Source organism: Hemitrygon akajei, chromosome 2 (genome assembly GCF_048418815.1).
Source record: "Hemitrygon akajei chromosome 2, sHemAka1.3, whole genome shotgun sequence".
Classification (NCBI taxonomy): Eukaryota; Metazoa; Chordata; class Chondrichthyes; order Myliobatiformes; family Dasyatidae; genus Hemitrygon; species Hemitrygon akajei.
The window spans coordinates 10,159,947-10,175,605 of NC_133125.1; positions in this window are offsets into that span (position 1 = coordinate 10,159,947).

Below are 15,659 nucleotides of genomic sequence, written 5' to 3' on the forward strand. Positions count from 1 at the left end.
CCATTATGAGAATCTAACCAACAAAACCTGACAATCAAAGGTATTATTATGGACCATTCAGAAATCTGATGGTGGAGGGAAAGAAACTGTCCTAAAACGCTGAACGTGCCTTCAGGATCCTGTTCTTTCTCCCTTATGGCAGTAATGAGAATAAGACATGCTCTGACAGACAGACAGACAGACATATTTTATTGATCCCGAGGGAAATTGGGTTTTGTTACAGCCACACCAACCAAGAAAAGTGAATAAATATAGCAATATAAACCCATAAATAATTACATAATAAGTTAATCATGCCAAGTGGAAATAAGTCCAGGACCAGCCTATTGGCACAGGATGTCTGACACTCCGAGGGTGGAGTTGTAAAGTTTGATGGCCACAAGCAGGAATGACTTCCTATGACTCTCAGTGTTACATCTCGGTGGAATGAGTCTCTGGCTGAATGTACTCCTGTGCCTAACCAGTACATTATGGAGTGGATGGGAGTCATTGTCCAAGATGGCATGCAACTTGAACAGCATCCTCTTTTCAGACACCACCGTCAGAGAGTCCAGTTCCACCCCCACAACATCACTGGCCTTACGAATGAGTTTGTTGATTCTGTTGGTGTCTGCTACCCTCAGCCTGCTGCCCCAGCACACAAAAGCAAACATGATAGCACTGACCACCACAGCCTCGTAGAACATCCTCAGCATCGTCCGGCAGATGTTAAAGGACCTCAGTCTCCTCAGGAAATAGAGACGGCTCTGACCCTTCTTGTAGACAGTCTCAGTGTCTTTGACCAGTCCATTTTATTGTCCATTCGTATCCCCATCCTCTGGGCGGTGATGGTCATTAATGTTGGATGCTGCCTTTCTGATTCATTGTCTTTTGAATATATCTTTGATGGTGGGGGGGGGGGGGGAGTTAGTGCCCCTGATGGAACTGAGTCTACAATTTTCTGCAGCTTTTTCCTATCCTGTGAAGTGGGTCGTCCATACCAAACGGTAAGGCAATCAGCCTGAATGAGCTCCACTGCACATCTGTAGATATTTGCTGGAGTCTTTGGTGACATGCCAAATCTCCTCAGACTCCCAGTGAAACATAGCCACGGCTGTTTGCAATTGAATCAGAATGTTGTGGCCGGGATAGATCTTCAGAGTAGTTAACACCCAACTTGAAGCTGCCAACCCCTCGGTGAAGAGTGGTGTGAGTTCTCCCCACTTCCCCTTCCCATTTTTTTGGTCTTACTGACTTTGAGTGCAAGGTTGTTGTTACAACACCACTCAATCATCCGATCTGTATCACTCCTGTGTGCCTTTTCATCACCATCTGAGATTCCACCAAATATGGTTGTGCCATCAGTTAATTAACAGATGGTGTCTGAGCTGTGCCTGGCCACATAGTCATGAGTGTAAAGAGAGAGTAAGGCAGCATGTACAGCACTCATCCTTGTGGTGTACCTGCGTCAACTCATAAAGATTCTGCACCTTCCGTTCCTATGTTACCTCTTTCTAATGATTTAATATCATTTCTTACCAATAAAGCCACGCCACCCCCTCTGGCTACCTGCCTATCTTTCTGATACACCGTGTACCCTTGGACGTTCAGCTCCCAGAGACATGCATCCTTTAGCCACGTCTCAGTGATGGCCACAATATCACACCTGCCAATCGGTAGCTGTACGACAAGATCATCCACCTTATTCCTTATGCTGCGTCCATTTAAGTACAACACCTCAAGTCCAGTATTTGGTACTTTTTGCTTTGATTGCACTGCAACTCATCCCGATGGCTGTAAATTTCCCCCATCAGCTGCCTGTACTTCCTGACATCTTTACTGCTCACTATACGACAACCATGTTATTATTACACCTTTCCAGCATCTGTTTCCCTATCTGCTCCTTGATATCCCTGTTACTATTGGGTGGCCTATATAAAAAAAATTATAGTAATTTTTATATCTGGCACTCTACTGCTGCTGCAAAGCAACAAATTTCATGATATATGTCAGTGATAATAATCATGATTCCGATTCTGAATCATCACCTTGTCATGGCAAAGAAGCTTCTAAGTTCCTGAGATCCTGAGAGCGATTTAGTCTGGAGATTGCTTCTGGTAGGGTGATCTATAGTAGTAAAGATTCAAAGTTTCAAAGATTTAAAGTACATTTATTACCTGAGTTTGTATGTATGCAACATATAACCCTCAGATTCGTCTTCCCACAGACAGCCATGAAACAAACCTGTTCAGAGAAAACATCAAACACGCAATGCGCAAAGAAAGAACAAATCAGGCAATGGAAAAAAGAGCAAAAAAACACAGAATATAAAACTACAGAGTCATTGAGACAATCTAGGAATGTTCAGTTCAGTTCAGTTTAATTTAGTGCTGTGTCGTTCATTGACTGTAGACCATAGAGCCGGTCCGCCCCAATCAAAATCATACAAACTAGCAATATGGAAAGGAGAGACCAGAGACCAGAAACACATCATAACATGAACTTCAGTGTCCAGTCCACAAACTGCATCAGTTAAACCTTGTTTAAGACCCAAGACTCTGGCACCATCATCCAGCAGCATCAGGTGAGAGGGAAAGACTGATCACACGCAGGCACCTTCCTCTGATGCCCCGTCCCTGGGTTTCTTGGCGTCCAGGCTGTGCACTCTGCTCCAAATCTCGCCAAGCTTACTTGGAGACAGCAAAGCTCAAGATTGCTCAAGACCCAAAAGTCCAGCACCATCCTCTGGCAGCATCGGAAAACATCACCGTGACAATGTATATCACAGTTTCCGATGGTTGCAAAATCAAACCTGAAGGAAGAAGAAGTAAAAGAAGTAGTTTGATGAACTGTCTGAAGCTTGTCACCTTTGGCCGTGTTGCTCGCTGGCAAGTTCCAGACAAACAGCAATCCAACCAAGCCCACAGTGGTGGAGCTTGTGCAAGATGATCTCACGTCGCAATGGCTCTGAGGGCAGAGGACTGCAGCAGCAGAGAAGGGACCCCAGTTGTCTAGCACTTCAGGTCTCTGGAACTTGACCCCAGTCTGCCAAGGACCATGTGGTGGCTCCCCAAACATCAGCCTCCCCATGTCAAACAAATCATGCACAGTTATTGTCCATTAAGGAAATCCACCCTCTTATCCCAGTTTTGTGGATCGCAGACTGACCTTTACAGCCACCTGAAGGCCCACCAATAGGCAACACCTTCGGAGAGCATAGGTCCATAAGATCTCATGGAGCAGAATTAGGCCACTTTGCTCATTGAGTCTGCCGCACCATTTCTTCGTGGCTAATCCATTTTCCACTTAGTCCCAATCTCCTGCCTTCTCCCTATATCCATTCATTCCCTGACCAATCAAGAGTCTATCAACCTTAAATGTGTCCAATGAATTCCACAGATTATCACGCTCTGACTAAATAAATTCCTCTTCAACACCGTTCTAAAAGGATATTCTTCTATTCTGATACTGTGCCCTCTTGTCCTAATCTCCCCCACCACTGGAAACGTCCTCTTCACATCCATTCTTCTGAGGCCTTTCAACTTTTGATAGGTTTTGATGAGATCCTCCCTCATTCTTCTGAATTCCAGTGAATATAGGCACAGGGCCATCAAACGCTTCTCATATGACAAGGCTTTCAATACCAGGATTATTTTCATGAACCTCTTTTGAACCCTTTCCAATGTCAACACATCCTTTTTTAGATAAGGGACCTAAAGCTGCTCACAATAACCTGGCATAACCAGAACACCATACTTGACTCAGGTGATTGCATTATTATTACAAGGGATCTGGCCATATACTCATCTGAACCAGCCGCATAAACATTGTGGGTAAAGGAGCAACTCAGGAGCTGGTTCAACTGTTGAGTTCATTTGAAACAGAGATCTGAATGTTTAAAGGATAGAGGGGAAAGGATAAGGCAGGCAAATATCATTGGCACACAAGGCACGTCACAATTCCGATGGGAGTCAGGGAAGGCTTGAAAAGCTGGATATCCCAAGTTGTTCCTATTTCATGTGTTTATTATGCTCAACACTGCTTCTGGGATCCTTCTGGGCTGTCACATGTTCTTAATTACAACCATAATAGGACTTAAGAAGTACTCTGACAATGGTAAATGCTTTTGGATGTCCACAGCAATGAAAGGTACCGTATGCATATGCAATGCCCTGGTTACACCTTTACTGTTATGCTGTAGGTATTTCCTTCAGCAGCTCTGTAAGAGCAGTCTGTTCTGCTTTCAGCCAGTTTAGGTTATTGTTGAAGATAAGTGATGATGTGGAATGTGTGCCGTCCAGTTAGCGGAAGATTTTCTTGATGGGGGACACTAAGGTTGGGCTTGGAGCTTTTGTTCGAGAGGAGATGAAGTGAGAAGACAGTGGGGAGAACCGGTCATTGCATACAATCCAATAGGAGACCTGTTTGTTTGAAATGGAGTACGAGCGACGTTTGGAAGGGTGTTCACACTGACCGAGGGCCCAGCGCGAGTGACAGAGAAGTTCAAGATGAGCTCCAACTTGTGCATATTTGACTGTTTAATTAGAGTGGGCCCTTTTCTTTTAGTTATTCTTTACTAACCCTTTAGTTAGGATTCATAAAAGTAATTCCTTTGATCATATGCGGTGTACTGTGGGTTATTTCAAGGCACTAATTTGTAACAGGGGAGCAAATGACACAGCATCCACACAAATCGGGGTTTGGGGTGGGACGAGCTGTCTCAATCTCACAGGTTTAACGGGTCTTGAGAGTGTCTTCACTAGACTTACACAGCCAAGGAAACCAGGGTGTTTCACATAGCAGATAGAATATTGAATATAGACACAGAACATAGAACACTACAGAACAGTACAAGCCCTTCGGCCCACAATGTTGTGCCAACCTTTTAACCTACTCCAAGATCAATCTAATCTTTCCCTTCCACATAGTTCTTCATTTATCTTTCATCCATATACCTACTGAAAAGTCTCTAAAATGACTCTAATGTATCTCCCACCACCCCTAGAAGGGCGTTCAAAGCACCCTCCACTCTCTGTGCAAAAAAAATCTACTTCTGACATCTCCCCCTATACTTTCCTCCAAACATCTTAAAACTATGCCCTCGCGTACTTGTCCTGGGAAAAAAATGTGCTGGCTATCCACTCGACCTATGGTTTTTATCATCTTGTACACTTCCATCAAGTCACCACTCATCCTTCTTCACCCTGAGGGGAAAAGCCTTAGCTCGTTCAACCTACCCTTGTAAAACAAGTCCACTAATCCAGGCAGGATCCAGGTGAATCATATCTGCATCCTCTCTAAAGCTATCAAATCCTTCCCTTAATGAGGCAAGCAGATCAGAACACAATGCTACAAGTGTGGTTGAACCAGAGACATAGACCTGAAGTATTACCTCCAGCTCTTGAACCCAGGCCCCCTGACTAATGAAACAAAATACACCATGCAGCTTCTCTACCACCCTATCAACTTGTGTGCCAACATTGAGGTATCTGTGGACATAGACTCCAAGATCCCTCTGTTCCTCTACACTACTAAGAGTAATGTAGATGAAAATCTTAAAGGCACTTGGACTTCAGTCATGTGCCCTGTAATGGTGCAGCTGTTAAATCTTCGCACTTTGGTGAATATGGCATGTTATATTACTTGAAAAGCTGATAATTTTTGTTTGTTGTATCTGTAGGTCATCAAACTAAAAGAGAAAGGCTCATTGTGCTTAACAGATTGAATTAAAAAGTGGGCATACATATTCCCTAAAAGTTTATTTGCAGGTTGAGTTGGTGGTGAGGAAAGCAAGTGTGATGTTAGCATTCAAGAGGACTAGAATGTAAAAGCAAGGATATAATGCTGAGGCTTTATAGAACACTGGTGAGGCCTCACTTGGGGTATTATGAGCAGTTTTAGGCCCCTTATCTAAGAAAGATGTACTGACATTGGAGAAGTGTAAAGGGGGTTTCTTCTTTTTCTTTGTTACTGCGTATGTTTATCAAAATGGCTTCTTTGTTTGTTAAAAGCAGGAATGCTTCTTTGTTGCAAGAGAGTGCTGGAAGCTTGTTTGGGTTAAAATTTATTGATAACGAGAATTGTATTCCTTTGTAAACCAATTGGGATTAATGTTGTTCTTTCTTCTGAGTCTGTAAGCTATTGTTGGCGGGCATTTTGGGGAGATTCGGCGCGAGGGGTGAGAGAGAGAGGACGTGATGCTGTAAACTGGGCAAGGAACGGACCCCAAGTGGGGGTCCGAGGCCAGGAGGTACCCCGAGGAGAGGAGACAAAGATAGATGTGCTTGGTTGACCACTTCGGGTGGTCCTGAGCTGCGAGTCGAGGAGTTCGGAGGGGATCGAATGGTGGCCAGAAGACTTCAGTAATTGAGCTCCAACGGTTGTGCACGAAGTGGTTTGGACTTTGATAAGTTTGGCGCCTTTTCTTTATTTTCTTTTCCTACATATATACTGTATCATTATTAATCACTTAGTTATAGTAACTTTTATAAATTATACTCATTTAATCGCATATGGTGTACTGTCTGTTCTGAGAATGCTGAGAAGTGCATGAGAATGCATGAGAATGCATGAGAATGCTGAGAAGTGTGAGGTTCTACATTTTGGCAGGAATAATCCAAATAGAACATACAGGGTAAATGGTAGGGCATTGAGGAATGCAGTGGAACTGAGAGATCTAGGAATAACAGTGCATAGTTCCCTGAAGGTGGAGTCTCATGTAGATAGGGTGGTGAAGAAGGCTTTTGGAACGCTGGCCTTTATAAATCAGAGCATTGAGTACAGAAGTTGGGATGTAATGTTAAAATTGTACAAGGCATTGGTAAGGCCAAATTTGGAATATTGTGTACAGTTCTGGTCACCGAATTATAGGAAAGATATCAATAAATTAGAGAGAGTGCAGAGACGATTTACTAGGATGTTACCTGGGTTTCAGCACTTAAGTTACAGAGAAAGGTTGAACAAGTTAGGTCTCTATTCATTGGAGCGTAGAAGGTTGAGGGGGGATTTGATCGAGGTATTTAAAATGTTGAGAGGGATAGATAGAGTTGACGTGAATAGGCTGTTTCCATTGAGAGTAGGGGAGATTCAAACGAGAAGGCATGATTTGAGAGTTAGGGGGCAAAAGTTTAAGGGAAACACGAGGGGGTATTTCTTTACTCAGAGAGTGATAGCTGTGTGGAATGAGCTTCCTGTAGAAGTAGTAGAGGCCAGTTCAGTTGTGTCATTTAAGGTAAAATTGGATAGGTATATGGACAGGAAAGGAGTGGAGGGTTATGGGCTGAGTGCGGGTAGGTGGGACTAGGTGAGATTAAGAGTTCCGCACGGACTAGGAGGGCCGGAATGGCCTGTTTCCGTGCTGTGATTGTTATATGGTTATATGGTTTGGCGAGGCGGGGACATCACACAGCATCCACGCCAGCTGATTACCCAGTTTGGCGGGGCCGAAGGCTGCTCCCCCTAGACGAGAATGAGCTGAGCGAGTCTGAGGCAACCCAGGGGGTTACAGAAGGTTCAAACGAGGCTCACAAAAATGATTCCAGGATTGAAAGGGTTGCCATATGAAGAACGTTTGATGGTTTTGAGATGATACTCACTGGTATTAGAAAAATGAGGGGTGATCTCATTGAAACCTATCAAATGTTGAAAGACCTTGATAGAACGGATGTGGAGAGGATAATTCCTTTGGTGGTGGAGTCTAAGACAAGATGACACATCCTTAAAATGTTGGAGCAACCTTTTAGGATGGAGATGAGAAGGAATTTTCTTTAGCCAGTGATGCACCATCAATAACTCTCGGAGACGGGAGGTGAACGATAGGCTTTTATTAGCAGCAAAAAGGGAGCACGGCATCTCGGAGACTGAGGAGGAGCAGTTCTCCAGTCGCCTTTATACAGGGGTCTGTGGGAGGAGCCACAGGAGCAGTCAGCAGGGGTCTGTGGGAGGAGCCACAGGAGCAGTCAGCAGAGGGGCGTGTCCAGACAGGTATACGTAGTTCACCACAGTCAGAGAGTAGTGGATCTGAGGAATTCATTGCCACAGGCAGCTATGCAGGCCAAGTCACTGGGTACGTTTAAGGCAGAGTTTGATAGATTCTTAATTAGTCAGGACATGAAAGGATATGGAGTGAAGGGAGGAGATTGGAGCTGAGAGCATAGCCATGATGAAATGACGGAGCAGACCTGATGGACCAAATGGCCTCATTCTGTTGCTGTCTTGGTGATGAGAATTTAATGTACAGATCGACAATATGTGAATTCAGAACAGAAATCAGAATCATGGTTATTGTCACTGACCTGCGTGACATGGAATTTATTCTTTTGCAGGGATAGTACACTGTAAACACATAAAATTCTGTAAATTTATGAATAAATAAATAGCACAACCAAAAAAAATAGTGAGGTAGTGTTCATGGCATCACGAACCATTCAGAAATCTGATGGTGGAGGGGAAGAAGCTTTGTGGGTTTGTCAAGTAGGTTAGATTTGAAATAAATTTAATGTAACAGTATTTGGAAATTTTTTATTTTCACATTCATTCATTTAATTTATTGTCTCTTGAATTGTGCTTGGAACCAAATAGATCATTGCAGCGACATTTAAGGACTAATCAGATCAAAGTCACTTACAGGACAAATCGAGTAAGGATGACAGACTTTTAAGTCAGAGTGAAGTGTGTTGAGGACCGGAGAGCATGCCAGAGCCATATGCTTGTCATCGGCTTCACTGGAGACAAGAATGACTCAGGCAGACTGAGCAATGTGACCAATTCATCTTCTACAACATTGTCTCACATCACTTGCAAATGCCATTGAGGGTAACTCCCCAAGGTACATTAGTGAATCAGATAGGTTTTATGACAATCTGTAGGTTCATTGGCACTATTACTGAAACTGGCTTTTCATTCCAAATTTTTTAAACTACTTGCATTTAAATTCTCTAGTCGTTGCATGATTTAAACTCCTCGCTCATGCTCAAAAATTAGTGGATTAAGCCCATCAGGGAGGAGGTACAGGAGTCTTAGGTCACACACTACCAGGTTCAGGAACTGTTATTGCCCCTCAGACCATCGGGCTCTTGAACCAGAGTGGATAATTTCACTCAGCCCAACACTGAACCGATTCCACAACCTATAGACACAATTTCAAGGACTCTATAACTCATGTTCTCAATATTTATTTATAACTTCTAAATACAGTATAGTATTACCGAAGTCTCAGGCACATATTTTTAGCTAGTGTCCCTAAAACGTTTGCACAGTACTGTAGTAAATTTATGTAATGCACTGTGCTGCTGCCACAAAGAAAACAGATTTCATGACATATATGAGTGATGATAAACCTGACTCTGAAAGAGGAGTCGGGAGGGAGCAGGAAACACCAGGGACAGTACCCTTGGACCTTTGGACAGTAATTCACTTTTTTTAATATACGGTATTTCTGATTTTTGCATATTTTTAAAATCTATTCAATATATATATACTGTAATTGATTTACCGTACTTATTTTACTTTATTTTTTTTTTCCCTCGTCTATATTATGTATTGAACTGCTGCTGCTAAGTTAACAAATTTCACGACACATGCCGGTGATAATAAACCTGATTCTGATTCTGACTCTGAGACATTCTGTAATGATCAATAATTTAATTGTCCGGAATCAAATGACCTTGCCTGGTGTTCTTAGGGCTGAGTGTGTCTTCTCCCCTGGCCCCAGCACTCCTTCTCTGCCACCTGTACCATACCCCTCCAACAGCACTCCACCCTCCTCATTCCCAACACCCTTTGCTCCCGCCAGATTTACAAACTCATTCTCCACTCCACATTGACAAAAACAGCACTGTGCAAAAGTCTTCGGCACCCTAGGTATATATTTCAACAGTTTTGTACTGTATTTACACTGTTTGTTGTCTTTTGCATATTGATTGTTTGTCCATCCTGTATGCAGATTTTAATTGATTCCATTGTGTTTCGTTGTAGTAATTGTGAATGTCTGCAAAGAAATGAATATCAAGGTAGCATATGGTGACATATACAGTGTGTACTTTGATAGTACTTCAATTTGACTTTGACTGTGTAATGTACCCATGGCCACACCAGCCAATTCACAGTCTGCAATAATTTTGCTGTAGAAATGTCCTCGAAAATGAGTGAATGGTTTCACAGTATGTCCCAATGACTTGACAAGGAAAATACCTAAAATGGTGGAAATTTGTAAAACGCATTAGCCAGCAGTAAATTACTTTGATAATCCGCACAGAAGATATTGATGGTTCAACAGCAACACATAATCTATAATAGCAATGCCTGTGTGAATATTAACACTGAGGAAATAAATGGTGTGTGTAATATTAACACCAGCAGCTGTAATAACTTGACCTCACCAAATGAGAAATGCCTCTGCAGGGAAAATAGTAATCAACACACAGTTCTTGACAGAAAATCTGAAATTACCCAGGAATAGAAAGATGTAGGGTGAATTCATAAATCTGTGCGTTCATTTTCCAATCCTCAAAAATATAATTTTTCTTTTTTTTCTTGCGGTTTCTTTGGAGGAAACTTGTGGCTGCACGCAACTTCGCTCTTTACATCTGCCTGCAAGAATCCACTAGCTTGTTTTTTTGGCAGGAGTCTACTCTAGTTCCTGGGTTGCCGTGCCCCAGGGGAACCTTCTTGAGGCAGATGCAGCTTAAGACAAATCTCAATGTGAATCAATTTTTAATCTACCTTCAAAATTACTTTAGTCACCAAAATCTCTGTTGTTCACTCCTGTTCTCTCCCCCTGCTTCCCCTCTCATTTGACAACAGCAATTCAGTTTGGCATCCAGCCCTTGATCTGCATAGACATTGAGTAAAACACCTGTTTCAGGGAAACATTACGAGTGAATTCATGGCCGTCGCCCACTAGAGTACACTAGATATTTCTGACTTGAATAGAAAGACACTTTGTACATGCCCGAGAAGCATATGGGGTGTAATTTTCTTCCAAGCATTAAGTTGATCTAATTTGTCTTCTTCAACAGCCATCTAGGCAAGAACATATGCCAACATTATAATACAGGACATACCCTTCAGCCCACAATATTGTCTAAGACCATTCTAACCTTTCCTCCTACATAGCCCTCCATTTTTCTATCAATCATATGCCTATCTAAAACTCACTTAAGCGCCCCAAATATATCTGTCTCTACCACCACCTCTGGCAACGCATCCCAGTTCTTGAGAAAAAAAAACTAACTCTAACATCCCGATCTATAATTTCTTTCAACCACCTTAAAATTGTGCCTTCTCGTGTTAGCTATTTCAAGCTATTTAATGCTGGGTAAAAAAAAATATTTGTTTGTCCACTCTGTCTGTGCCTCTTATCATCGTGCCTCCTTTGCAGAAGTGAGAAAAGCCCTAGCTTACTCAGCCTTTCCTCATAAGACACACTCTTGTGTCCAGGCAACAGCCTGGTAAATCTCCTCTGCACCCTCTCTTAAGCTCCTACGCCCTTCCTATAATGAGGCAACTAGAACTCAACACAATACTCTTGGTCCCCTCCTCTTTCCCTATCTCCTACCGTCTACTCTCCTCTCCTATCAGATTCTTTCTTCTCCAGCCCTTTGACTCATGGATGGTGTAGTTGTCCATAGGGTTTTCATGGCAAGATACGGCAGTCAATTGCCAGGCCTTTCTTCTACCCAGATGCTGCTGCTGCCCAGGTTGGGACCTGGCTGGATTTGAACTCAGGACCATCTACCTCAAAGACCAGTTTTAATGCCATGACACCACCAGCTGGTGTATACAGTATATACACATACATATAGTATTGGTTTTTATAGTTTTATTATTGTGTATTGCAATGTACTGCTGCTGCAAAACAACAAATTTCACAAAACATGCCAGTGAAATTAAACGCATGAAAAAGAACAGTTAGAGGTCAACAGTTCCACAATTCCAATGGAGATTTTGCAAAGTCTGAATTAATAGGATCTAGCAGTCAGAAGTGGCCCTGGTCACGAGGATACACTGAACCCACAGTGAACCCCTGGCAACTAAAAACAAATTATTAAATATGAAAGAATCTCATCTCAAGGGTTTTCTGAGGTAATTAATACAAAGTGAGAGAATTGTCTAAAACAGCCTCGGAATCAAACCTGCAGAGGTCTTGAAGGTGAGTCTGAAGGTGTAGAATCAGTTTAGTGTTGAGGTGAGTGAAGTTGTCATTTATTCTACCTTGAGATTTAATATCTTGCGGGCATTTACAAGAGAATAAATAAACACAATGGAATTTATTATAAACTACCTGAGGCCCTCTATTGGTCACGATTGACCATGGATATTGTGACCTAGCTGTCTACATGATACACAAGCCAGAGCAATATAATAAGGAAAGCAAGCTGTTGCCCATGTAGTAAGCTCCCCCTCTCCATGCATCTGATGAACCCAAGGGAACAGCAGAGACCGATACAGTTTGGCATCAGCAGCATCACAGGAGTTGCCAATCAACATTGAACACAATTCAGGACTGCCTTAGGGACTCCAACTCTGGGTTTACTCCCAAAGCCTTACACATGAGTAGGTATAGCCGCAAGGCAGCAGAGGTTAAAGATCCAAGTTTTCCTTCTCCTAGAGGAGCTGCCGACCATCTGCCCAAAGCAACTGGTTTTAAAGCGCCAGTAACCCACCTTTGCCCCTTCTCCTGTCAGTTGAAATGGTTCCACCGGAATTAGTAGCCAAGCCACATGTGAAGGCTAGGAGTTGGACTTGGTTGTCAGAAGCTATTTGAGATGCACGCCATTGAAACAATTCAATAAGTAGGGAGAGCTTATCCCCACTACCACCCCTGACTATGGCAACTATGAAATACTACATACAATCAACTACTGACACAACCAATGTGTAAAAGAATAATAGCACTGAGATTCTGATGAGGGTTTCTATCTTAGACTGAGATTGGGAAGGGGAAGAGAGAACGGAGAGAGCCAGAAGTATCAGAGAGACATTCTGTGATGGTCAATAAACCAATTGTTTGGAATCAAATGACCTTACCTGGAGTCTCAGGGTTGGGTCTGCATCCACACCATCCCCACCTGCCCCAGCTCTCCTTCTCTGTCATCTGTCCCACACTCCTACCATAGTGCTCCACCCTTACATGTATGTGTGTGTGTGTGTGTGTGTGTGTGTGAGAGTGAGACCAGAGTTAAATTCCTGCAGCTGCCTGTAAGAAGCTTGTATATTCTCCCTGTTACTGTGTAAGTTTCCTTCCACAGTCCAAAGACATACTGGTTAGTAGGTTAATTTGTCATTGCAAATTGTCCTATGATTAGTCTAGGAATAAACTGGGGGATTGCAATGGCAAACCACTTCTGTAGAAAAATTTGCCAAGAGCAATCATGATCATGGAAAGTCAATATTCACATAACTTCAAAATACTCCCTAACACCCAGCATCATCACACTGGAAAATTATGCATGAAGAAAGTTCAAAGTAAATTTTGTTATCAAAGTACATATATGTCATCATATACAGCCCTGAGATTCATTTTCTTGTGGGCATATTCAATTAATCTACAGAATAATAACCATAACAGAATATTAACAGAATATAACATAATAACATAATATTAACAGAATATAACATAATAACATAATATTAGCATAACAGAATATATATATATATATACACACACTACTTACTGTAGTTAAGTTTTTTTCTCTATTTATCATGTAATGCATTGTACTGCTGCCACAAATTTAACAAAATTCACAACATATGCTGGTGATAGTAAACCTGATTTTGATACTAATTTTTTTTTACTTTAGTTATTTTATTTAGAGATCCATCACAGTAATTGGCTCTTCTGTCCCAACAAGTCTGCACTGCCCAATTGCATCCTTGTGATCATTTAACTGACTGACCCGTATGTCTTATAACTGCGAGAAGAAACCGGAGCATCCCGAGGAAACCCACACAGTCACAGGGACAGCATATAAACTCTTTACAGACAGTGACAAACTGATCCTGGGTCACTGGCACTGTAATAGCATTAGACTAACCACTACACTACTGTGCCTGTGGAACTTACGTGGGTTGAGTTACAAAACTGTAATACGTACGACTGAGTGGTTCACAGAGTTGAACAGTGATTTTTCAGATAACGTTCACTCATACAGCAGCACAACATAACATCCAAGAGAATATCTACACAGAGCAGAATTCATAACACATATTCAGTTAGATAACTCAAAAGGTTATTTGTCCATTAACAATAAAGCCATGAAACTACAGTGAAACAAGAGATTCTGCAGATGCTGAATATCTGGGGCAACACAGAGTACACAAAATACTGAAGGAACTTACTTTAGCAGGTTAGATGCAAAAGCAGTTACTGTCCCCAAGCAGTAAGGCTGATCAACACCTCCAGCCACTAACCCACCCTCCACATGCCCAATCACCACTACTTTGTCATTTCATGTCAGTCATCTTATTTACAAACGCTCCTGTACTTGGCATCATTTTATCGACAAACAAATAATCTATATATATATATAAGCTATCTTATGTTTTTTTATATTTATTGTGTTATTTTATTGTTGTGTTCTTTATCCTATTGTGTTTTTATATGTTACATCGGATGTGAAGTAACAATTATTTTAAACACGAGAAATCTGAAGATGCTGTAAATGAAAAGTAACACACACAAAATGCTGAAGGAACTCAGCATCAATGGAAATGAATAGATCATTGACATTTTGGCCAGAGACCTTTCTTCTGGACTGACGATTATTTTGTTCTCCTTTACACTTGTTTACTGGAAATGACATTAAATAATCTAGAATCTTGAATCCATGGAGAAGGCTTCATCCTAGTCCTGTTGAAGGGTTTTGGCTTGAAATATCGACTACTTATTCCTCTCCATAGATGCTGCCTGATCTGCTGAGTTCCTCCGGCATTTTATGTGTGTTGCAATGAAACAACCTTCATTCTCCAGCAGTAAGATTTTTGCTTTGTAGTTGTGCAAACATAAAGTGGAATTCTGTGTGCAAGGTATTTTATATTTTGCTTAATTAAATCCTTGCACAAATGATGTATTGTACCTAATGTATTGTACTGCCTTCCAGAGCTTCTTAAGTAGCTAAGCAAAAAATAAGTGTGACACAAGATTTATCAAGTAAAATCATTTGGAGATACACTGCAGGAACACTTACCAATAAATTAGTCGGTACAAGTAAAGACACATTAACCCATGCAACCTGTTCATATTCTATACCTTCACAGTATTGTCCGGGTCAATTTTGGCCCGGCCCAAGAATCCCCTCATAACAAGTGTCTATACCAAAGTTAGAAACACAGATCTATTTAGAATGTATAAATAGCCTATCTGACATTAATAAATGGGTGATTAATCCTTAATTAATGTTTCAGAGATCTAAAATCCATTTCAACAGATACGGGTCAAATTTGATCCGGAACAGCCTCAATGTACAAAAATTTGTAGCACCTGTACAAAAGTATAAAATTTTTAAATATATTCATTTTTGCGCATTTTGGGTCACTTTAGGAAAAGTCATCAAATTTCGGCTAACAAAATGGCACTTAGGGTGTTTTTGCTGCTGTCAAATGTCAAAACGGGTCAAATTTGACCTGAACAGTATGTAAGAGTTAAGCAGTCAGTATACAGCAAGTAGGTGTACATTAAT